The following is a 25,366-nucleotide window of genomic DNA, read 5'->3' as shown; positions in this document are numbered from 1 at the left end:
GAGGAAAAGCAATTAGGGAGCAGATCCTGTAGGTAAAGGAAGATGGGGAAATAGCATTAAGAAGGTATCCAACAAGTTATTTAACATGACAGTGGTACAAATGATGCAAAAATATTGTCTCTTTCTTCCCTCAAAGTTGCAGAAACTGGCTTGCAGGTTTTTGAGCAGTAATGAATTTTAGGGCTGGGCACAGTGGCTCACACCCGTAATCCCAGCACTTTGGGAGGCTGAGGTAGGAGGATCGCTTGAGCCTGGGAGACCAGCCTAGGAAACATAGTGATCCCCATTGCTACAAAACATTGTGAAATTAGCTGGGCGTGGTGGTACACACCTGTAGTCCAATGTATTAGTCTGTTCTCATGCTGCTGTAAAGGACTGTCTGGGACTGGGTAATTTATAAAAGAAAGGTTTAATTGACTCATGGTTCCACATGACCAAGGAGGCCTCAGGAAATTTACAATCATGGCGGAAGGGGAAGCAAACACATGCTTCTCCACATGGTGACAGGAAGAAGTACAGAGCAAAAGGGGCAAAAGCTCCTTATGAAACCATCAGATCTCGAGAGAACTCACTCACTACCATGAGAACAGCAGTGTGGGAGTGACCGTCCCCATGATTCCATTACGTCTCACCGGGCCCCTCCTGTGATGTGGAGATTATGGGAACTACAGTTCAAGATGAGATGTGGGCGTCAGACACAGAGCCAAATCACATCACCCAGCTACTCGGGAGGCTGGGGTGAGAGGGTTGCTTGAGCTGGGAAGGGCGAGGCTGCGGTGAGTCATGATCACACTACTGTACTCCAGCCTAGGCAAGAGTGAGACCCTGTCTCAAAATAAATAAATAAAAGAAAAAATTTCAAAAAAGAATTTTAGAGATATCTCAATCTACCATCCCCCCCATTCTCATCTGTTTCATAGATGAGAAATGGAGGCCTAGAGGGGCTCCGAGGCGTGCCCAGGTTTGAAGAGCCATTTAACAGTGTTGTGGGTCAGAAGCCATAGGACTCTTGATCCCAAATCCAATGCTCTTTCTCTCTCTTTCCTCTCTTTTTCTATCAGGCTTTGGGAGAATTTACAAAGTGTTTGCCACAATTTTACGGAAATAATACTGGCAATAAACGTTAACTTGCTATCACCAATAGTCTTGAATCTGGAGTTTCAATTAAATTTATTAAACATATTGGGTACTTACCACCAGGTTATACAAATACTTTGAGGTTAATTTTGCTTTTTTTTTTGAGACGGAGTTTTGCTCTTGTTACCCAGGCTGGAGTGCAACGGCATGATCTCGGCTCACCGCTAATTTTGCTTTTAACGTAAGACTTATTTCTCAGGTTTTGTTTGTTTGTTTGTTTGTTTTCAGATGGAGTCTTCCTCTGTTGCCCAAGCTGGAGTCCAGTGGCATGATCTCCTCTCACTGCAACATCTGCCTCCTGGGTTCAAGTGATTCTCCTGCCGCAGCCTCCCAAGTAGCTGGGATTACAGGTGCACACCACCACACCCCGCTAATTTTTGTATTTTTAGTAGAGATAAGGTTTCACCATGTTGGCCAGGCTTGTCTTGAACTCCTGACCTCAAGTGATCCACCTGCCTTGGCCTCCCAAAGTGCTGGTTTGAGCCACCACGCCTGACCACTCAGGTTATTTTAATGCCACACAGTTTACTGTCACACATATTTCTGTAGGAGGTAGAGATGCCTGTCATCAAGCTTATCACCAGCACTGGCACCGTTTATTGTCCATTATTTGTTTTTCTCCTCATCATCCTCCAATCCATCCCTTCATCTCCCATTCATAGCCAGGGACTGACTTGTTTTGAACAGAGGGTGGCCATGCCTGCTGATAGGAAGGTCAAGAAGGAGGTCCGCCTTCTCTTAAGGAGACGGTGCATGTGGCCGTCTGACCTTAAACTCAAACTTTCTTTTCTGTTTGCTTTAAAATTATAGTTCGAAAGGTCGCTTTTATCAGCAACTAGATCTAGTCACCTCTTTCCTCAGGTATGACCACAGGAACCCAGAAAGGCAGAAGGCTTGCTCAAGGTAACTCAGGATGTCAGTGGCAGATCCAGGCACAGAGCCCAGGTCTCTGCAGTGCTCTACTGTTGGATCTTATCACACAAGAGAATCAGATCTACTCAGCTGCCTAGGGATTTGTGCAGAAACAACTTCCATTTGTGGTTGAGATAACTGATGCAAGAATTTTCAGTAACAGGATTTCTTGGGTAGATGTGGGAAAAAAAAAAATCCCCACTGGGAACAAATTTAAAATGAAAAGCTGTGAAAATATATGCCTCTCTGAGAAAAGGTGTTTAAGCTGCTTCCTGGAGTGACTCGGGTTAGAGAATGAGTGTGTAAGTGCATGGTGACCCAGTTAACATAGGAAGTATCAAATTCCAGTTACAAGCCACCTGAGAGAGGAGTCCTCTTTTCAATAAATGTAAACAAATGCTATCTTTCATTTTTCCATTTAATTTTTTTTTTTTGAGACAGGGTCTCACTGTGTTGCCCAGGCTGGAGTGCAGTGGCACGACTGTGGCCCACTGCAGCCTGGGCCTGTTGGGCTCCAGAAGTCCTCCCACCTTAGCTTTCGAGGAGCTGAGATGAAAGGTGCCCAGCAACATGCCCAGCTAATTTTTGTATTTTTTTGTAGAAACAGAGTCTCACTATACTGCCCAATTTGGTCTTGAACTCCTGGGCTCCAGCAATCTGCTCACCTTGGCCTCCCAAAATGCCAGATTACAGGCGGGAGCCATCACACCTGGCCTAATTTTATTTATAAAAGTAATATATGGCTGGGTGCAGCAGCTCATGTCTATAATCCCCACACTTGGGAAGCCAAGACAGAAGGATCGCTTGAGCCCAGGAGCTTGAGCTTAGCCCTGGCAACATAGCGATATCCAATCTCTATAAAAAGTAAAAAGTAAAAAGATTAGCCAAGCATGGTGGCATGCATCTGTAGTCCCAGCTACTTGGGAGGCTGAGGCAGGAGGATCGCTTGAGCCCAGAAGGCAGAGAATGCAGTGAGTAAAGATTATACCACTGCACTCTAGCCTGGGTGACAGAGTAAGACCTTGCTCAAAAAAAAAAAAAAAAAGAAAGTAATGTATCTACATAGGAACAGTTCCAATAGGAAGCTGAATCTGATCATGAGGAAGCATCTTAGCATGTGAGCCATTCTGAGATAACTAGACTTCTGTCCTCAAAAAAGTCAGTGTTATGAAAAGCAAACAGGCCTGATGGGACAGGAACTATTCTATATTTTAAAAGTCCAAAAAGACAAAACAACCAAATGCAAACTATGAAACTTAATTAAATCCTGAATGAAAAAAGATATATAGCCGGGCGCGGTGGCTCAAGCCTGTAATCCCAGCACTTTGGGAGGCCGAGGCGGGTGGATCACGAGGTCAAGAGATCGAGACCATCCTGGTCAACATGGTGAAACCCCGTCTCTACTAAAAATACAAAACATTAGCTGGGCATGGTGGCGTGTGCCTGTAATCCCAGCTACTCAGGAGGCCGAGGCAGGAGAACTGCCTGAACCCAGGAGGCGGAGGTTGCGGTGAGCCGAGATCGCGCCATTGCACTCCAGCCTGGGCAACAAGAGCGAAACTCCGTCTCAAAAAAAAAAAAAAAAAAAAAAGAAAAGAAAAAAGATATATAAAAGATATTTTGGGGACTACTGAGGAAATTTGATTGTGGATTGCTTATCAAATGATCATAGGAAATTATTGTGAATTTTCTTAGATGTGATAGTGATATTTCGGGTATGGAGGAAAATGTCCTTGTTCTCAAGAGACAGCAGCTGGAATATTTCTGAATGAAGTGCTGTGATGTTTTCAACTCACCTCAAATGGTCCAGAAAAAAAGAGGGAGAGAGAAAGTTTACATGGAATCCAGGTTAAAGGTATATTGGTAATTATTGTACTATATAACTGTTATGTAGATGTGAAAAATTTCAAGCTAATAGAAAAAAAAGTCTAGTGCAAAAAGGCTCTTTACAAAAAATGTGATCTCCTCCACCCATATCCTCTTCTGTTCCCTGGGATATCTACTTTTATTTTTAATTTTAATTTTTATTTTATTTTATATAATTTTTGAGACGGATTCTTGCTCTGTTGCCCAGGCTGGAGTGCTGGAGTGCAATGGTGTGATCTTGGCTCACTGCAATCTCTGCCTCCTGGGTGCAAGCAATTCTCCTGTCTCAGCGTCCCAAGTAGCTGGGATTACAGGTGCATACCACCATGCTTAGCTAATGTTTGTACTTTTTAGTGGATATGGGGTTTCACCATGTTGCCCAGGCTGGTCTCGAACTCCTGACCCCAGGTAATCTGCCCTTATCAGCCTCCCAAAGTGCTGGGATTACAGGCATGAGCCACTGTGCCAGGCCTACTCTTAATGTATCTAGTTGCTTGTTCTAGTATTTTACTCCAAATTTAAAAATAAATACAAATACTTGGGTATATACTCTAAAGGATTATAAATTGTTCTACTATAAAGACACATGCACACATTTGTTCACTGAAGCACTGTTTACGATAGCAAAGACTTGGAACCAACCCAAATGCCCATCAATGATGGACGGGATAAAGAAAATGTGGCACATATAGACCATGGAATACTATGCAGCCACAAAAAAAGGATGAGTTCATATCCTTTGCAGGAACATGGATGAAGCTGGAAACCATCGTTCTCAGCAAACTGACACAGGAACAGAAAACCAAACACTGCATGTTCTCACTAATAAGTGGATGTTGAACCAAGAGACTACATGGACATGGGGAGAGGAACATCACACACTGGGGCCTATTATGGGGTGAGGGGTGCTAGGGGAGGGATACCAGGGGGTGGGGAAGATTGGGGAGGGATAATAGGAAAAATACCTAATGTGGATGACGGGGGGATGGATGCAGTAAACCACCATGACATGTGTATACCTGTGTAACAATCCTGTGCGATCTGCACATGTACCCCGGAACTTAAAATATAATTTAAAAAAATAATAACAAATACAGATACTGCTATTTCTTGGGTCTATAACTTTAAATAATTCTAATAATTTTCTATGATAATAGGTGATGTTTTTAGCTTTTTTAAAACCCCATGTCTTTTCACCCCATGGTCCTAGAACTACTCTATCAAATTTTGTGTTGAGATGCATTTATTATTACTAAATGATGCAAGACCATATACTGATTAACAAAACAGCATATAATGATTACATTTCCTTTATTTTGGCACCTGCTTTTTTTTTTTAACTGAACTTAATCATTGCTTATTTTCTTAGTTGCTTTGCTTTTATAATCCTTTGTTAAGTATTTCCTTACCTGAAGGAAACAGCTTGGTTAAACCTCACCAAAGGCCATTCCCCCCCACCTCCCCCCCATCCCCCCAGAACACCTTGTGTGGAGCTGTCTAACCACCTGCTGTGGTCTGCCCTGCGTGCTCACCAGGTTTGCTGCATAATTACTAACTGGGACTTTCCTTCACCCCACCCTGGGAATTCCCATTGCTCGTTCCTATGTTGGATTCCCTGTGGCTCTTGGGTTCCAGGCATCCTATCTTCCCTACTTTATGGCTATCAGGGTTGTGTTGAGAAGCTGAATTCCATTCCAAGTCCTGACTCTTCATGTCACCTACTTTTCCTCTCTAAAAATTCTTGGATATTTTCTCCTATCCAATGTCCTGAAATGACACCATGATGTTCTTTGATGTTGGTCTTCTTCATTCAGTGAACGGGACATTTCTTGGAATTTTTCATCTAGAGGCACATGTTCTTCAACTCTGGGAAAATTTATAAAACTATTCAGTAATTTTCTTCTTTCCATTTTCTCTGGTCTATCTTTCTGGGACTCTCGTCAGCCAGATATTGAGCTTCTATATTGAACTTATACATGTGTTACTTTTTTCTCAATATGATCAACTTCGTTTTTCTCTATATTCAGATAAATATATTAAGTGTAATCCTTCAGGCCTTTTACTGTTCTTAAATTTCTGCTATAGTGTGTATTTATTTGCATTTATATTCACCATATTTTCAGTTCTCAAGAGTTCTTTCTTTTTCTCTGATCCATTCCATTTTAAGCATCTTATTTTTCTTTCATGAGTACACTATTTCTCTGGTTTTCCTCATGATTACTTTTTGTTTTTATCGAAGTTTAATCTCTATATAATAAAATACAAAAACTTTAGGGGTACAACTTAAACTTTAGGGATACAATTTAATGAATTTACATATAAATATATATTATATCTATTCTATGTTATTATATTTATATATAACATTTGTTAAATATTATACATCATATTTACATAGTTAATATGTTTAGAATGAATTTTAAATTTTCTATCACTATATAAACAATATTTTATTTTATATAAGAAGTTATATATTACAATAAACTAAATCATGATGTGACATATTTATGATTTATATTCTTATACATGATTTGTTTATATTATTTATATGATATGTATTTATAACATACATAATTTAAATACACTTACATAATCACCAGTCAGATCAAAACATAAGACGTTTCCAACATACCATTAGACTGCCTTGTGCTCCCTTCCCAATTAATTCCCCTCACAATATAACCACTGTTGCAACTTCTATATTATTAAATTTTTCCTATTAGCTTTTATATTAGATATTCTTACATATTTTTTAGTAAGAGAGATCACAGTGTGATTTAGTAACTTATATGATCTACTTTGAATTGGTCCTTTTACCACTTACAACCAATGCAGTAACCTAACCATGGTTTAACTCTTTCACTCTGTTAGCTTTGTGATACTGTTGTCACGTACTATACTCCTGTATATGTTATGGAACATATAGGACAGTGTTATCATTGCTAATTTATATGGAAATACTCCTTTATATTTTCCCGCATTACTCTTTGGTGCTGTCTGGTGCTTCTGGTAGTGGCATGTGATCATTTTGCTTCGATTTCTGGAAGTTCCTATGGTATCATTGAGTACATATCAGATGGCACCACGTTCTCCCAGTTTTTGCTTGTCTGAAAATCATTTAATTTTGCCTTAATTTTTGAAGGATATTTTCACTAGGTTGAAATTCTATGTTGCCAGTTTCTTTTCCCTCTAAAGATGCTCTTCCATTATTTTATGGTTTCCATAATTTTGTTGAAAAATCCGCTGTCAGTCAAATTGTGGCTTCTTACAGATGTGTTTTTTACTCTAACAGGTTTTAAGATTTTCTCTTTGTCTTTTGTTTTCGGTAGTCTGGATATAACATTAGTGAATATTAATTTTTTTAAAATTTATTTTGCTTAGATTTTGTGAAGCCTTTCAAATCCATAGTTTAACATCCTTCATTCTCAGACATTATCTCTTCAAATATTGCTTCTGCCCCATTCTGTTTCTCCTTTCCATATAGGACTCCAATTTTATGTTTGTGAGACCTTTTGCTGTGACTCATAAGTCTCTTATAGCAAGTTTTCTTACTTTTTTCTCACTGTCAGTTTGAATAAATTTCTATTGACCTTTCCTCACATTTGCCATTTCTGTCTTTTGCTATGTCTAGTCTTCTGGTAAATTCTTCCCATAAATTCTTAATTTTAGTAATTGTATTTTTCAGTCTATGTTTCTTTTATAGATTTTGATTTATAAGTTGAAGTCTTTATTAAATTCTCTACTTTTTCATCCATTTTGTCCACCTTCTCCTCCACTTACTTTTACATAGTTTTTAGTTATCTTAAAGTCCTAATCAGCTTATTCCAATATCTGAATTGTCTGTTGGTCTGCTTCTGTTGCCTGTTTATATTTTTATTTATTATTGGCTATATGGACTTGTCTCAATGAAAAGTTATTTGTTTATTATTAGATATTAGGCATTGTACGTAAAAGAACTGTAGAGCCTCCAGATGATATTATTTTCCCCAGAGAGGGCTTCATTGTTTTCTATGTGAAGTATATAGGGTGAAAAGCTAATCACTTCAATCTAGTTAGAAATTGAAGTGGATCAAGGCTGGGCTGCAGTTTTAAGAAGATTCAATTCACCTCTGATTCATCTCTGTATCTTGGGTAATCTTCAACCTGACACATTATTTCATTGGTCTCTCTCAAATGAAAGCATTAAATTAAATTTTTGTTTTGTGTGCTGGGGACTTGGAGTTGGCACTCAATGAATGTCCTCTCTTCCATACCAAATTATACAGTTGGAAGAGAAACTATGGAGGCCAAAATATTGTATTTGTTAGTGACAGAAGCCCTGCTAGAGAGCAAGGCTTTAAGCTTGCTGTACAAGTTAGCTTGTCTGTATTGAATCTCAAATTAGGCAAACTTTCTTACCTAGAACCAGATAATGCTGGATAGGATAAAGTCTCCCCTATACAGGAGTACTGTGTAGGCATGAGGGCCCAACAGAGAATGTTTGGTTCTACAAGCAGCTTTCTTCCAAGAAGAAGTAGAGCAGAGTTGAGTTGACATGCTCAGTTATCTTCTTCAATTTATCAATCAAATTAATGGCTCCACCTCCCTTGTGTTATGGGGGAACATTTCACTGTAGAAAATAGGAGAGGGAAAAGGTATTTCTCTTCTAACACCATGCACTGGCCTGTGTTCTTGATAGGGCCACGATGCTGAGGCAGAAACACCACCCTCACTTGAGTAAATAATCCCCTTCATGCATTCATTCCCTAGTTAAGAATTAAAGAAGGCCTAAAATTAGTCATACAAAAGTTTTCTTATTGCCAGTTCTACCCACATTCTCTTACACCAAGGGCTGATAAACTGTGACCAAAAAGTCACACCTGGCCCGCTCCCTCTTTCCGTAAATAAAGTTTTATTTGGCATGCAGCCACAGCTGCTTATTTACATATTGTTTATGACTGTTTTCACACGTCCGTGGCAGAATTGAGTACTTAGGACAGATTGTATGGCCCTCAAAGCCTAAAATATTTACTATCTAGTACTTTACAGACAAAGATTATCAACCCTTATATTAGATCACAGTTCTGTACTAGCCTTTTTCTCTCCCTTTCTGAAATTTGTTGAAAGAAAGAAAGAATGACTGCATAAAAGGCCAGCTACAGTCCTCTGTATCTCTAACACACCCAACATTTGAAGATCTCTGATTAGTTCTCATAGTTGTTTCTTTCTGCCTTTTAAACAATAAAGGTCCCAGTCAGAAAAGTCAAGGCATGGTGTGGATCTGGGAGTTGGAAGGAAACAAGTCTTCCATGATTGATATCAGCTCTGGTTTCCAGCAAAGGGCAAAGTCAAGCAAGGTTACCCATCAGTTCTCCATACCAGGGAGTGGCCAGGGGGGTCTCAGTCAGTACAATGACCTTGAGTTCATTGTTTCTAAAGTTTGGCAGTCTCACTTTGGGCAAGTGGGATAAGTGCTTATACACACTTTAAGAATATCTCTAGCAGGCATGGTGGCTTATGCCTGTAATCCCAGCACTTTGGGAAACTAAGATGGAAGGATGCTTGAGCCCCAGTGGTTCAAGTCCAGCCTGGGCAACACAGCAAGACCTTGTCTTTATAAAAAATAAAAAATTAGCTGGGTGTGGTGGCCTGCACCTGAGTTCCCAGCTACTCAGGAGGCTGTGGTGGGAAGATTGATTGGGCCCAGGAAGTAGAGGCCATAGTGAGCTGTGATCACACTACTGCGCTCCAGCGCAGGCAACAGAGCAAGACCCTATCTCAATCAATCAATCAATCAATCAGTCAGTCAATAGAAGAATATCTCCGCAGCTAGGTATCGTGGTGCACAGCTGTAACTCCAATGACTCAAGAGGCTGAGATGGGAGAATGCCTTGAGCCCAGGAGTTCAAGACCAGCCTAGGAAACAGAGTGAGACCCCCCTTCTCAAACAAAACAGCAAAAAAAGAAGAATAAAAAATGGAAAGAATACCTCTGCAATGTGACCAGGGATACCTTCTAAACTGTTTGACTCATTGGCTTTGACTCATTCAGGTTATTTATTCCTGAACCCGTAACCAGGCAGCCCTTTGCAGCAGGAGCTATGCTGGCTTCATCATGCTACTTCTCCCCGTGTGAAGACCCGTTCCTGGTGTTAGCTGTGGATTTGGCTGTGTATTGGCCTTCTCAAAAGTCTGCTTCCCCAAGATTTGCATACCAGTATGAAAACCTTGCATATGAAATGAGAATGCTAAGAAAATGAGTTAATGTTGTTATCTGTTGCATCCACATTTTATCTGAAAATTATCTATTCTTATGGATGTCAGAGATGTCGGCATGAATGAAGTGGTCCCACAGACTTTAGGATAAGAAGAGAGGCAAATTCCCACGTGACCCTGGCTCCAGCAGTTCCCATGTGTGGCAGTGGTGATAATGACGATGCCTGAGGTAGACTGAATTATCATTCAATATATTCATTGCCTCTCTCATAGGCTACTCCCTATAGGAAGATTTTCCTTCCCCTTTGATGTCAGACTTGCTACAGCCATGGGAATGTGTGTCACATACGAGCAGAAGTTTAAAGAGCTATCACAAACTCTTTTCCCTCCCTCTAGAGACTGGCCTGTCTCCAATGGAGACATTTGTTTCTGGTGAGGTCTTGCAATAAAGAGCATATAGGAAAGAGTCTTAGCTGGCCCATATTATGAGGCAGAGAGCAGCCTTTGTTACGGGAAGCCACTGAGATTTGGGGGTGTTTTTTTTACTGCAGCACAACTCAGTGAAAATCAACTAATATAATGGTAATTTGAATTTCTGGAGATTTGTCTGTGGTGCTCAGAGTACTAGAGATACTACATTCCCCTGGCCAAAAATAAGCAATGTGGGGAAGAAGGTGATTAGAGATTGTAACTTGCTTGGCTAGTGTTACCCAATCAGTCAGTAGTTAGAAGAAGATCTGCAGACAATCTGTCCTCAAAACTCACTAACATTTCTTAAGATTAAACATTAAAGGCCAGGCGTGGTGGCTCACGTCTGTAATCCCAGCACTTTGGGAGGCTGAGGCGGGTGGATCACGAGGTCAAGAGACAGAGACCATCCTGGCCAACATGGTGAAACCCTGTCTCTACTTAAAATACAAAAATTAGCTGAGTGTGGTGGTGCTTGCCTAGAGTCCCAGCTACTTGGGAGGCTCAGGCAGGAGAATCTCCTTGAACCTGGGAGGCAGAGGTTATAGTGAGCTGAGATTATACCACTGTACTCCAGCCTGGGCAACAAAGCAGGACTCTGTTTCAAAAAAAAAGGAAAAAGAAAAAGAAAAACACATGTTCATTTAAACTACTTAAATCTTAAAAAGATGATACCGAAAAGATAATAGAGAAAACACACATAATAAAATTTATACATGTACTTGATTTACCCAGGAGAAAGCAGTAAAGAAAAAAGAGACGAAGTACAGATTGCACAGGTAGAAAGCAAACACCAATACAGAGCTGTGAACTCAGCCGTAGCAGACATCAAATTAACCCTCTTGTTTAGGAAAAAAAAGTACACCTTGCTGCCCGTGCTCATTGTTTATACAAACACTCTCTTTGAGGCTGAAGGAAATTTGACTAATTTCTTTTTTCTTTTATTTCTTTCTTTTTTTTTTTTTTTTTTTTTTTTTTTTTTTGAGACGGAGTTTCGCTCTTGTTACCCAGGCTGGAGTGCAATGGCCCGATCTCGGCTCACCGCAACCTCCGCCTCCTGGGTTCAGGCAATTCTCCTGCCTCAGCCTCCTGAGTAGCTGGGATTACAGGCACACGCCACCATGCCCAGCTAATTTTTTGTATTTTTAGTAGAGACGGGGTTTCACCATGTTGACCAGGCTGGTCTCGATCTCTTGACCTCGTGATCCACCCGCCTCAGCCTCCCAAAGTGCTGGGATTACAGGCTTGAGCCACCGCGCCCGGCTCTTTTATTTCTTTCTTTCTTTTTTTTTTTTTTTTTTTTTTTTTTGAGACTCTGTCTCACTCTGTTGCCCAGGCTGGAGTGTACGGTGGTACGATCTCAGCTCACGGAAACCTCAGCCTCCCAGGCTCAAGCGATTCTCCTGCCTCAGCCTCCCGCTAATTCACTGTGAAAATAAAATATAAAAACTGTTCTTGAAGTTACTTCTAAACATAACTAACATCAGAATTGTCAGAATCATCAGAATCATCTATTTCGGAAAAATAGGATTGATCGAATGAATGTTTGGCCAACAACTGTTTGAGAATGATGTTAACATCGTGGATAGGAATACTATGTTTTCTAGCCTTTGACTTTTTTTTTTTTTTTTTTTTTTAATGAGATGGAGTCTTGCTCTGTCACCCAGGCTGTAGCGCAGTGGCACGATGTCAGCTCACTGCAATCTCCACCTCCTGGGTTCAAGCAATTCTCCTGCCTCAGCCTCCCAAGCAGCTGGGACTACAGGTGTGCGCCACCATTCCCAGCTAATTTTTTTTTTCTGTATTTTTAGTTGGGACGGGGTTTCAGCATGTTGGCCAGGATGGTCCCGATCTTCTGACCTCGTGATCCGGCTGCTTCAGCCTCCCAAAGTGCTGGGATTACAGGCGTGAGCCACCGCGGCCGGCCTACCAGTTGACTTTGTCAGTGATTGAGAAGTACTATATTTTGTAAATAGCAATACCACTACTAAAAACAAATGAATTCTATAAATAGAATGATGTCTTTTGTTCCCAAATTTGATAAACTAGAGCAATGCACAAATAATAAAAACGAGATATTTTATAGCAAAGTTACCTTGGGATAAACACTGCAGTCATAAGCAGGGGCGGAAAGTATTCTCATGGCAAACGGGGACAGGGTTAACTTAAAATGTACTACATCCTGCAATTAAGAGGCAAAGATTGTCAGGTTCAATAAGAAAAGTTCCAACTACATACAATCTCACAGAGACACATGTTAAATATAAATGCAGGGGAAGGGTGACAGTAACAAGATGGGAAATGAAATACTATGTAAATACTAAGCAAGACTGGTTTGACAATTAATCTTAAAAACTGGATTGAAAGACAAGAAGTACTCCTAGTGACAAAGAGGCGCATTTTGTAATAATAAAAGGAGGAATTCTGCAGGAAGACACAACAGTTACAAATGTATATCTAAAAATGAATCTTCAAAATATAAAAAGCAAAATTTGAAAAAATTAAAAGAGAAACAAGCAAATACACAATCGAGATTGAAGCAAATCCACAGCTCTCTCTCAACTGATAGAGCAAGCAAACAAAAATCAGTAAGGACACAGAACTTTTAATAGCACTATGAGGCAAATTGCCCTAATTGACATTTTAAAGACTTTTCGCCTAACAACTAAAAAATACACACTATTTTCAAGTGCACATGAGACATTCACCAATATAGAGTATACACTGAGTCTTAACACATTTCTGAATGTTGAAATCATACAGAAAATATTCTCTAAATACAGTGGAGTTAAAGTTGAAATCAGTAACAATATCTTAATATTAATTTAAACATTTGAATATTATGTAGCATATTCCTAAATAACTTAAAGAAAAAAGCACAATTAGAAATATTTTGAATTGAAATAATAATTTAAAAATAGTTGAAATACAACCTATCAAAAAGTGTGGGATAGAGACAGAACAGTGCTTAGACAGAATTTATTGCCTTAATGAATAAACCAGAAGAAAGGTTCAAAGCTCTACATATTTCTATCCGAAAATGCCAGAAAAATGAGACCAAATTTAACCCACAGAGAAACAATCTTTATACAAACCATTTCCTCCTCCCTACTCTCTACCAGGCATTCCAGATTTATCACAAGTTGGGAGGGTAAGTGAGAGAAGTGTTGATCTGGGATTCCCCCAGATAGCATTCAGGGACCCCTTCCTTCTTACTCCAGAATTCATCACGTTATAGTTGCTTTGTTCTATTTGGTCTTCCCTGCTGGTCTTGGATGTTTTCAGGACTCGGGTCCAATCTCAAGCACCGATCAGAGTAGCTGACACAGTGCAGACACCTAACAAGCAATGTAGGGTGAATGAACAGCTACGCGCTTCACTGTAAGTAACCTGTGACTCAGCTGTAGAAAGGTTTTACAGGTTGTGGGATTTGAGAGAGTGGTGGTTGCATCCCTGAAGGCACCATCTAAGAGATCCAGTTTTGGGACGAGGTGAGCACTGGTGTGACAAGCTGAGACCTCTGCTGGTTTGTTCCATTTGTTTTGGCTCTCTCTGTCTCGACATCCTTTTTGGAAAAACCTTTAGCATACAAAATTGCGAGTGGCACATAATACTTGCTTTTCTCTCTCCAAGGCAAATAATGTCAGTATCTTTGGTGATCCAGGGGTCAGAAACCAGGCCATACTCTAAAAAGGACATCACCTGTATGATGGAAGGATTAACTCCTGGCCATTCTATTTTAATATACCCTAGGATTTTACTGGCTTAAGAATACTACAAAATGGTGAAGCTGCTGTTCCTTCTATACTTATGTCCCTTTAAAAAAGATGTGTCTTTTTCTTGTTATTGGAATTGGTAACTATTAGAGACCTCCGATTAACAGCCCAGACAAGCCTGGTGTGGTGGGGCATGCCTGTAGTCCTTAAGCCCAGGAGGTTGAGGCTGCAGCGAGCCATGATCGTGTCACTGCATTCCGGCCTGAAGGACGGAGCCAAATCCTGTCTCAAAAAAAAAAAAAAAAAAAAAAAAAAAAAAAAAAAAAAAACCGCCCAGACAAAGTGAGACATACAGCAAATGTCCTTTGTGATACAGAGTAGGAATCAAGCCATAGGAAGCAGCAGAGAGAAGGTTTAATGAGATGGAAGGATGCAAGAGTGCTTTCAAGTACTTAGGGAAGTAAAGAAGAAAACAAGTATTTGTTGAGTGCCCACCAGGTTCCTGGTACTCCGAGGCTGTTTGCTGCACATGTTAATTTCTGAATTGAGAAGTGAGAAGAAGGCTATTTTATTATATTCTAAAGATTAAGGTCTCAGGTCATTAGATAAAAATTAAAGGGACACAGGATCTATTTTTCCTCCTGATGACCAGTAGTTGATTGCAGAAAATTTGAAAAACAAAAGCCCAAAGAAGACAAATTATCACCTGTGATTGTACCCTCCAGAGATAAATGTTACAAAAAATTATTTTATTATATACACTTTTTATTGTAAAGTTGAAGTCATGCAAAATATACTAATTTATAGCTTTCTTTTGCCATCTAACCACTGTCTTCATTTTTTTCATGTTGTGAAACATTCTTCATTCTGTGTTCTATTTCTACAAGTCGATGTGCTACATTTTAAAATTGAGGCTCCAGCGCCAGACACTCAGGTTGTTTCCAAGGTTTCACTTAGTGACATTATTGACAGGAGTCATATGAGGGTGGGATTGGTCTGGGGAAACGTACTGGATGAGAAAGTGAGAGAAGAAAACGTGATTAGCCTGAGAAAGTCAGAGCTTTCTTCAAATGTTTGAAGGTTGTCATTTGAAAGAAGAGTGAGACTTGGTGTATGTGGTCTTAAATGGGAAGATTCAGAAACTGGGTGGAAAGTGTGGGAAGAAGATCCATTCGCAGACTGGAAAGGCAAATTTCCTATAGTTGAGGGTAACCAAAGTAGGTCTGGGCAGCTTTAAGAGGTAGTGAGTTACCAGCTAGAGAGGACACTCAAATATAGGCAAAGAAAAGTAATAACTTACATGCATATGATGTGTTAAGTGTGTTTGCAGCAGAAAGACCTGAGCGTTTTGAGAACATGGAAGATGTTATTTATTTAAGATGGAGTATTGCTCTGTTGCCCAGGCTGGAGTGCAGTGGTGTGATCTTGGCTTAATGCAACCTCTGCCTCCTGGGTCCAAGTCTCCTGCCTCAGCCTCCCAAGCAGCTGGAATTACAGGTGCCCCACCACACCTGGCTAATGTTTGTATTTTTAGTAGTGACGAGATTTCACCATGTTGGCCAGGCTGGTCTCGAATTCCTGGCCTCAAGTGATCTGCCCTCCTCAGCCTCCCAAAGTGCTGGGATTACAGGTGTGAGCCACCGCGCCTGGCCTTTTATTTATTTACTTTTGAAAGGGGAAGGGGTCTTGGGAAAGGCTTTGAAAGTTAAAATCTGAATCAAATCTTATTATTATTTACATCAGGGCTCAATATTTATGCAATGACTGATAGCTCACAAACGAGTAAAGGCTTTCCTTTAAGGATGAGGAAACAAAATCAGAGAGGGAAAGTTGTAGGAACATTACCTCAGTCCCTACAACAAGGAGGTGGCCAAGAATCCCCATGTTTTGTCACAACAGCCACTTTTTTTTTCCAGTTGCTGTTATTGTTATTATCAAGGTCACCAATCCCATCTACAACATCTAGGCTTGCAAGACACTGCCGGTGCCCTGCTTCATGATGAGAACATGAAAATGTCTTCAGCGTCTAATGTGAACAAGATGTCACTGTTGTTAGGTAAGTTTTCCTGCGTGGAGATTCCATCCCCTTTCTTTCCCAGAGCAGCCACTGGATGATTAGGGTTTATGAGAGGTAAGGGTTGGCCTTCCCCCGACTCCAACATCTATGCATGAGTCTATGATGTCCCTGCTGCCTTCTGCTCAGGGCGGGCCTCCTTCCTTGGTGGTCCGAGAGCCTGGAGTGAATGTGCTTCCCACATTAGCCCTGTGTCTCACATATGCCTTCCATTCTGTCACCTCAGAACCCCGGAAAGCTGGGCTCCCACCCTCCACCCTAGCTGTGCAGCTGCAAAGTTCATTGTCCATGAATATGCTCCTGTTTCTAACATCTCCCCTGACCCCTGGCCTCCACCCCAGTTCTCCTGGGCTAGACAGGCTAGAAGGCAAGCTGGAGGTCCCCTCTGACACCAGCTCAGAGGGGAAACCTGTCACCACCCTCAGGAAACCAGCTCCCTTCTGCCCCTGCCTGGGTGTCCCTTCCCACCCAGCCTTTCTAGCAAAAGCAAATCAGGTTTCTGTGCCAGGACACACACCACCCGAACGGCACCCTCATGCAGCACTCCACTAATGTCACCGCAGCCCTCCCACCCAACAGCCCTCCCTATCTTCAGGAAGCCGGCGTCCACGCTGGGGGCGAGAGGAAGGCAGGAAGCAGATGGCCACCTCTTTCAACTCCAGAGTGAAGTGTACTCCTCTTGCTTGTAACCGTTTCCTGGATTTAACTGCTTGCCTACTCCATCCTGCCCTTGCTGTTTTGCAAGTCCCTAGTGACTCTGTTTTTGCCAACGCATTCATTGGTGATCGGTATATACCAGGCACTGGGCTAAGCACTGAGAATGAAAATTCCCGGGGAGCCAGGCTTGTACCTCTGGAGGTTTCCTTTTCTCCTAGTGCGTGGAAAAAGAAACCTGCAGTGAAAATACAGAGAGAAGTGCCATGACAAGGGAAGGAGGCTTTCTGGAAAGAGTAGAGCAGATGGGCAAGAATGGGCTGTGTTCTGGCAGTGTAAATTGGGGTACCCTGAGCAGAGAAGTCCTGAGAGGTCAGATCATGAAGGAAGTGGGCACCAAACTAAGGTATAAGAATGTCAGCCCCAAAACAAAAGCTTAAAGTCTTCTAAGTTTTTCAGTGGGCAGTGATGTGATACTGAACTGTAGAGTTCCATGAAGCCTTAAGGAACAGGGTGAGGGACAAAGAGTCAGGGAGGCTCGGGGGAGGCTTGGAATGTTTATTTTACTCTTTCCTGTTCTGTTTGGATTTTTCAACCACATACTTGAATTTCTTTAGCTTGAAAATAAACAGGCCAGGCACAGTGGCTCACGCCTGTAATCCTAGCACTTTGGGAGGCCAGGGCGGGAGATTTGCTTGAGCCCAGGAGTTGGAGACCAGCTTGGACAACATGGTGAAACCCCTGTCTCTACTTAAAAATTTTTTTTTAATTAAAAAAAATTAAAAATCAGAAAGCAGTCCAGGCGCAGTCACACATGCCTAGCCTATAATCCCAACACTTTGGGAGGCCGAGGCATGTGGTCAGGAGTTCAAGACCAGCCTGGCCAACATGGTGAAACCTCATCTCTACTAATACAAAAATTAGCTGGGCATAGTGGCGCATGCCTGTAATCCCAGCTATGAGGGAGGCTGAGGCAGAAGAATTGCTGGAACTTGGGAGGTGGAGGTTGCAGTGAGCCAGAATTATGCCACCGCACTCCAGCCTGGGAGATAGAATGAGACTCTGTCTCAAAAAATTAATAAAGACAACAAACAGTCATGGCCAGGTGTGGTGCCTCATACTTGTAATCTCAACACTTGGAGAGGCTGAGGTGGGAGGATAGTTTGATCCCAGGAGTTTGAGGCTGCAGTGAGTTATGATCGTACCACTGCACTCCAGCCTGGGTGACAGAGAAAACCTTGTCTCGAAAAATAAAAAATAAAGAAAAAGAATATAAACAGTTAATATATGAAAAATAGGATTAGTAGGTCCTTTTGTTTTATTCTTTTTTTTTGTTTGTTTCCCAGGCTGGAGTGCAGTGGCGCGATCTCGGCTCACCGCAACCTCTGCCTCCTGGGTTCAAGCAATTCTCCTGCCTGGGGTATCAGAGTAGCTGGGGTTACAGGCGTGCACCACCACGCCTGGCTAATTCTGTATTTTTTAAGTAGAAACCGGGTTTCTCTATGTCAGGCTGATCTTGAACTCCTGACCCCAGGTGATCTGCCCGAGTTGGCCTCCCCCAAAATGCTGGGATTACAGGTGTAAGCCACTATGCCCGGCCCTTGTTTTATTTATTTATTTTTTCAAGCTCACAAAAACACTTTTTATTTGAGGCAAAGAGAAGTCTTGCTGAAAGGATTACCAGTTTTAAGAAGTCAAACTCAGCTGTCAGTGACACTATTTTGACTTTGTAGATTTTGCTTCTCCTCGATCAGAAAAGGCTATTCAGGTTGAAAAGGCAAAGAAAAGAGAAGAAATGTCTCTTCTACTGGAAATCTACTCTACTGATGCCGCTCTTCAGACCCAACCTAAGCTAGACAGAGCTTCACTGTCCATCTAGAGGCTGCTGTCCTACCACTGAGTGACACGGGTCATGCTACATTTGCAAGAAACATTAGGCAAGAAAAACAGGTGTAGTTTGCTTGGGGCTGAGCAGACATCCACAGCTTCAAAATTCTTCATGGAAGGGGTAATCCCCATGGGAGGCACAGCTCAAGGCATACACCCTTCCATACACCCTTCCATTCCCGTTACAGAGATGAAGGTGGTCAGATCCTGGATGCTCATTCAAAGTCAAGGACCTTCAAGTTCTCAGCAATGTGTTCCAGCGCCACAGACTTGGTGATCACCACTAAGTTCCTCTTCATGGGGAACGGGATCAGAGCCTGAGCTGCAGTTTGATTTTACTTGGCTGCGACCACCTGCATCCTGGAATCCTCAGGAGGGAAGGTCCTCGGGCTGGCCCAGGGCCAGCTGGGAGAGCCGAGGGGGCTATGGGCAGTTGCCATGTTGCCTCTGGACTGGCAATACTGGATTAACTTCTCCTGAGTTAGGTATGGGTGGCACTGGAGCTGGTAAACCACTGGCTTCTGCTTCAAGCCAGGTTTGTTTAAGATCCTCTTGGCTGGGTGTGGTGGCTTACCCCTGTAATCCCAGTACTTTGGGAGGCAGAGGCGGGCAGATCACAAGTTCAGGAGTTCGAGACCAGCCTGGCTAACACGGTGAAACCCTGTCTCTACTAAAAATACCAAAGTTACCTGGGCATGGTGTCAGGTGCCTGTAGTCCCAGCCACTCGGGAGGCTGAGGCAGGAGAATCACTTGAACCCGGGAAGTGGAGTTTGCAGTGAGCCAAGATTATGCCACTGCACTACAGCCTGGGTGACAGAGTGAGACTTCATCTCAAAAAAGAAAAAGAAAAAGAAAAAAATCCTCTTGACCTGGAGATGGTTGAAGTTGGAGATGCCGATAGGTTTCATTAGCTCTTCATTCACCAGCTCTTCCATGGCCGCCCATGTGTCCACCATGTTGGTGTCACTGGGACCACGTTGCCTGACTCATCCAACAGGAAAAATCCTTTCCCAGGCTTAAAGCCGATTCGCCAGTGGATGAGGTGGAGGTCCAGGCAGTCCAGCTTCAGGGCGCTGAGCGTCTTCTGGCAGGCTACTCTCACCAGGCCCTTCCCTTGGGTCATGCACCACAGCTTGCTGGCGACGCAGAGCTCCTCAAGTTTTACTGCCTGTCCCTTGAGCTGCTCCTACACGCCCACCCCTACCAACGCATTCTCATTCCGGTACACGTGGGTGCAGTTAATGCGGCGATACCCAGTGTCAGTCATCAGCCTCACAGCCTCAGTCACCTGGCCTGGAAGGGACTTCCAGGTGCCCAGACCCAGGATGGGCATCTTGGCGCCGTTGTTGAGCATGAGGTGGCTGGCCATGGCCACCGTGCTTCCCAGATGCCCTCCCGGAACCATCTGTCTTATTCCTTATGCTTTTCATGTTATCTATTTAAAAAGGAAATATAAAAATGGATTTTTGCCTTTAAAAGTCTGGAAGCAAATCAGGAGATGGGAGTGAACTGATGTGTTTGCTGTCCTTCATAAATGAAAGTTTTGCTGTCTGTCCCTACCCTTATGCTGCAAAGAGTGCATTTGGGATCTAGAAATTAGCAGACTCAGCCACACAGAAGTCCTGGCTAGACCTCTGTTCAATGAGAATGCCCACATCTATAGTTTCTCAAACTGGGTGTTACCTGAGTGAGCTGCCAACTGTACAGGGATGCTTCGGTTTGAGAAACACTGCTGTAAGACAGTTAGCAAGCTACATGGTAATCACTAGCATTCATGTATCTCTTCAGTGGAACTTTCTCTTTCTAGCTTAGCTGACTACAACAATCTTTCCTTTGGCACTGGGGAAATTCCATCCACCTTGAGAACAAAATATTTTCCGCTTCCATACAAATCACTGAACAGTGTCCCCTAAAGTTTTATGGTAGTCGGAAGCCTTGTATAGGTTGGAGGAAAATGGCGAAAAACAGTTCGCAGAAGCTCATCATTCATTTACGAATATGAAACAGGCAGGACCCAGTGGCTCACACCTGTCATCCCAGCACTTCAGGGGGTTAAGATGGGAGGATCACTTAAGGCCAGGAGTTTGAAATCAGCCTGGCCAACATATTGACCCCGTCTCTACAAAAAAAAATTTTTTAATAAAAAAATTAGCTGGACATGGCGAGGCATACCTGTCCTAGATACTCAGGAGACTGAGGTGGAAGAGCCCAGGAGGTCGAGGCTGCAGTGAGCCATGATTGTGCAACTACACTCCAGCTTGGGAGACAGAGTAAGAACCTGTCTCAAAAAAACCAAGCAAAAAAACTCCAACCCTAATCAAACGAAACCAAATCAAACAGTATTTATGCCAGACATAGTGTTCGTGATGCGAAGATGAAAGCATAGGATCCTTGCCCTAAAAACACTTAAGTTTAGAAACAGGCATGGAAATACAACATAATAAAATAGTACTAACGCTATAACAACTATAAAGATATTTTGCATTGAACTGAAGCAAAAATAGGAAAAATGTTGAAAATGGTCATTGTAAATGTGCAGATCAGTAAGTGCTGTCGAAATATTAAATGATGTTCATGACATACTTAGATTAAAAAACCAAGAAAATAGCCCAAACTTTCAAGAACTATTGCGCTAATGAACCAAGGCAGGAGGTGATCCCCTGCCTAATTTTAAATTCCATGTACTTAAATTGTTTTTCACAGTTTCAATAGGGCATTTTCCTCAATCTGTTAATTTTGAGGAAGCTATTATACACGTAGGAATCAATATATAAAAGTGGATTTCTTTTCAAGTTTTGCCAAGATGTTGCAAAATACAATTTCTTTCTTTTTTTTTTTTTTCTTTTTTAAGATGGAGTCTCACTCTGTCGCCCAGGCTGGAGTGCAGTGGTACCATTCCAGTTCACTGTAACCTCTACCTCCTGGGTTCAAGCAATTCTCCTGCCTCAGCTTTTGGAGTAGCTGGGACTACAGGCACCTGCCACGACACCCAGCTAATTTTTGCATTTTTAGTAGAGATGGAGTTTCACCATGTTGGCCAGGATGGTCTCGAACTCCTGACCTAAAGTAATCCGGCCACCTCGGCCTCCCAAAAGATTACCTGGATTACCTGGGATTACAGGTGTAAGCCACCATGCCTGGCCACAAAATACAATTTCGAGATATTCTGAAACTGTGAAATACACACTTTAATAATTTCATATTTACTATTTAAGCTTTAATGTCACAAGAAAAGAAAATGTTAATGGCAATTCATAAAATAATATTGGTAAACATGTTTATATGGAAAGGAAGGCAATTAATATTGTCTTCTCTTTTTTTTTTTTTTTTTTGAGACGGAGTTTCGCTCTTGTTACCCAGGCTGGAGTGCAATGGCGCGATCTCGGCTCACCACAACCTCCGCCTCCTGGGTTCAGGCAATTCTCCTACCTCAGCCTCCTGAGTAGCTGGGATTACAGGCACGCGCCACCATGCCCAGCTAATGTTTTGTATTTTTAGTAGAGACGGGGTTTCACCATGTTGACCAGGTTGGTCTCCATCTCTCAACTTTGTGATCCACCCGCCTCGGCCTCCCAAAGTGCTGGGATTACAGACTTGAGCCACCGCGCCCGGCCTTCTCTCTCTTTTTTTAAACGGCACCATGAGAACCACATATTAACATAAACAACTTTGTAACCTTAAGATTCTAGAGAGTCCTTGTTTGCAGGTGTCTAGTTAAAAGGAGGAAGGAGGTCAGGCGCCATGGCTGATGCCTGTAATCCCAGCACTTTGGGAGGCCAAGGTGGGTGGATCACCTGAGGTAAGGGGTTTGAGATCAGCCTTGCCAACATGGAGAAACCCTGGCTCTACTAAAAATACCAAATTAGCTGGGCCTGGAGGTGCATGCCTGTAATCCCACTTACTTAGGAGGCTGAGGCAGGAGAATCACTTGAACCCAGGTGGCGGAGGTTGCAATGAGCTTAGATAGCACCATTTGCAGTCCAGCCTGGGCAAAAAGACCAAAACTCTGTCTCAAAAAAAAAAAAAAGAAAGAAAGAGCAGGAAGGACAGCTAGAGCAAGAAAGGCTAGTCCCACTTGGGAGATGGCTAGCAGAGTGAAGATGGTTGCAGATACATTGACTGGGGTGATATCCGTGTATCAATCTAACAGCAGCCCATGGCCTTCCATTTTTTTTTCTTTCTCTTCCTGTTTCTTTTTGCAGTAAAATCTCAAAAAGGAAATAAATGAAAAGAAAAACAAAAATCAAATAATCCAAAACACCCCTCTCTGCCTTCCCAAATAAACATCAGCTAGATATACTCAAATAGGGCACAAATACACAACGAACATGTTTTTAAAGTCACAAAGTGGCCAAATAAATGCAAATAAAATTAAGAGAGTGGGGTCGGGTGTAGGAAAAACTATCGTCACATAGTACTTTTAGGAGTGCAAATTGGTCGAATCACTTCTGAGGAATATTTCGGTAACATGAATCAAAAGCTTTTTAAGGATGCGTATTTTATCTGAAGGAAATAATTGGACAGGTGTATACAATGGATGTAGGCCATGTTTATGCAACGTTGTATGTCATAACAACAAAAGGAAAAACTTCCTTACAAAATAGAGGAGCGGTTAAACAAATTATGGCCTATTCAACTGATGGAACAGTAGTAGCTGTTAAAATGATGATCTAAATTTCCGTTGATTAACACTAAAATGTGCTCATAGTATAATTGTAAGTAAAAATGGCATGAAACATATCTTCCATGTTGTATGTGGGTGAGTGTGCTCATGTCACCCTAAGAAAGTCTGGAAGGACATATGCTAACATGAAAATACCAATATGTTTCCTTTTTCTGGGTGATATCTACGAGTAATCGTTACCTCTGTATTGTTTTCCATATTGTAAAATTGTCTGTAATGACCATACATGACTGTTATAGTTTGTTTTTGGACCTCAGGTGCAGAGAATTAAGAATTAACTCCTTGGCCAAGCGCGGTGGCTCACACCTGTAATCCCAGCACTTTGGGAGGCTGAGGTGGCCAGATCACTTGAGGTCAGGAGTTTGAGACCAGCCTGACCCAGATGGTGAAACTTTGTCTCTACTAAAAATACAAAAATTAGCCAGGTGTGGTGGCGGACACCTGTAGTCCCAGCTACTCAGGAGGCTGAGGCAGGAGATTGCTTGAACCTGGGAGGTAGAGGTTGCAGTGAGCCGAGATCATGTCCCTGCACTCCAGCCTGGGTGACAGCGAGACTCTGTCTTAAAATACAAACAAACAACAAAGCTTGTACAAGGTGGGGAGCAAGTGAAGACCTTTACCCAGAAGTCTGTAAGAACATAGGGGTGTCAGATGCCAGGCCACGCCACTGTCGAGGGACGAACTGCAAATTGTTCACTTTCTCCCTTGGTGGAGGGGCAGCGATAAGAATATTGGTTAGTTTGTGCGTTTGTCCTTGGCGTATTTATTTGGGTTATAACTCTCAGCGAGATTGCAACTACTGGACTTTTAGTCTTAGATTAGTGCATCGCCAAGAGTGGCCACTAACAGATGTGACGCCAACCAAAAGAAACCACTGTCTTGGCATGCATCTGTGTGTTCGTTTCTTTTAGTGCCACTACAAAGTACCACCAACTTGGTGGCTTAAACAACAGAAATGTATTGTCTTGTAGTTCTGGAGGTCAGAAATCCAAAACCAAAGTGTTTGGATTTGTTCCCTCTGACGGTTGTGCGACAGAACCTGTTCCATGCTTCTTTGCCAGCTTCCGGTGGCCTCGGGTGCACCTTGGGTTGTAGCAGGCCACCTTCTCCCGGTGTCTTCACACTGTCTCTCCTGTGTATATCTTTGTCTCTGTCCAAACTTCTTTTTTAAGGACGGCAGTCATTTTGGATTAGGGTTCATGCTAAAGACCCAACTCGATTATCTCTGTAGAGACTCTACCACCACATAATCTTGAAACATCTTGGTGTGGTGAAAAGAACACGGGCTTTGCAATCATACCTGAGTTTGAATCCTGGCTTCACCACTTACTGGTGAGCGGTAACTGCCTTGAGAAAGTCATGTTATTCTTCGGGACTTTTTTTTCTCATCCACATAATGGGGATGTCATGTTGCTGTGAAGATGAGAGATACTCTAGAACGCACTGGTTAAGTGGAGGCTGTCACTACCTGTGAGCAGAGGGCCTTTGGTTTTCAAGGTGAACAGTCTATGAATAAATACATCTGTAAGTGACTCTAATAGGGAGATTCTTAGACGACAAGGATTTCATCTGTGAACCAGGTCAGTTGGCATCTATACCGGAGTCCTTCCTGCCTACATGTGATCACTTGTTTGGAGCCAGCTGTAATTTACAGGTTACTTTTAGGTGAAGCCTGTATAAAACCATTTTACAGCATTCCAACCTGGCTATGGCATTCGTTGACCGACGTGTGCCATACTCGGGGTGGGGGGAAGGGTGCAGCCTTCTATATAT

At 42.2% G+C, this 25,366-nt stretch overlaps 1 long non-coding RNA gene and 1 pseudogene across 3 annotated transcripts in view; one reads left to right on the top strand and one right to left on the bottom strand.

Annotated features, from left to right (window-relative positions):
• The window catches only part of LOC141582020 (uncharacterized), a 30,956-nt gene extending 11,614 nt beyond the window's left edge, over nt 1–19,342 (top strand). For 2 of the 3 annotated variants that reach the window (XR_012514855.1, XR_012514854.1), the window contains 3 exons: nt 1,366–1,487; nt 16,210–16,349; nt 19,097–19,342. This is a non-coding gene — a long non-coding RNA (uncharacterized LOC141582020). Of the gene's footprint in view, nt 1–1,365; nt 1,488–16,209; nt 16,350–18,754 lie in introns of all 3 variants that reach the window. The other variant, XR_012514856.1, reaches the window with a different exon arrangement.
• LOC101050102 (aldo-keto reductase family 1 member B1-like) lies at nt 19,009–20,278 on the bottom strand (annotated as a pseudogene).
• Nucleotides 20,279–25,366: the final 5,088 nt, after the last annotated feature.

This window comes from Saimiri boliviensis, chromosome 18 (genome assembly GCF_048565385.1).
Source record: "Saimiri boliviensis isolate mSaiBol1 chromosome 18, mSaiBol1.pri, whole genome shotgun sequence".
In the NCBI taxonomy this organism is placed as follows: domain Eukaryota; kingdom Metazoa; phylum Chordata; class Mammalia; order Primates; family Cebidae; genus Saimiri; species Saimiri boliviensis.
The sequence above is the reverse complement of the archived record's forward strand: the minus strand, read 5'-3'. Positions and strand labels throughout refer to the sequence as shown.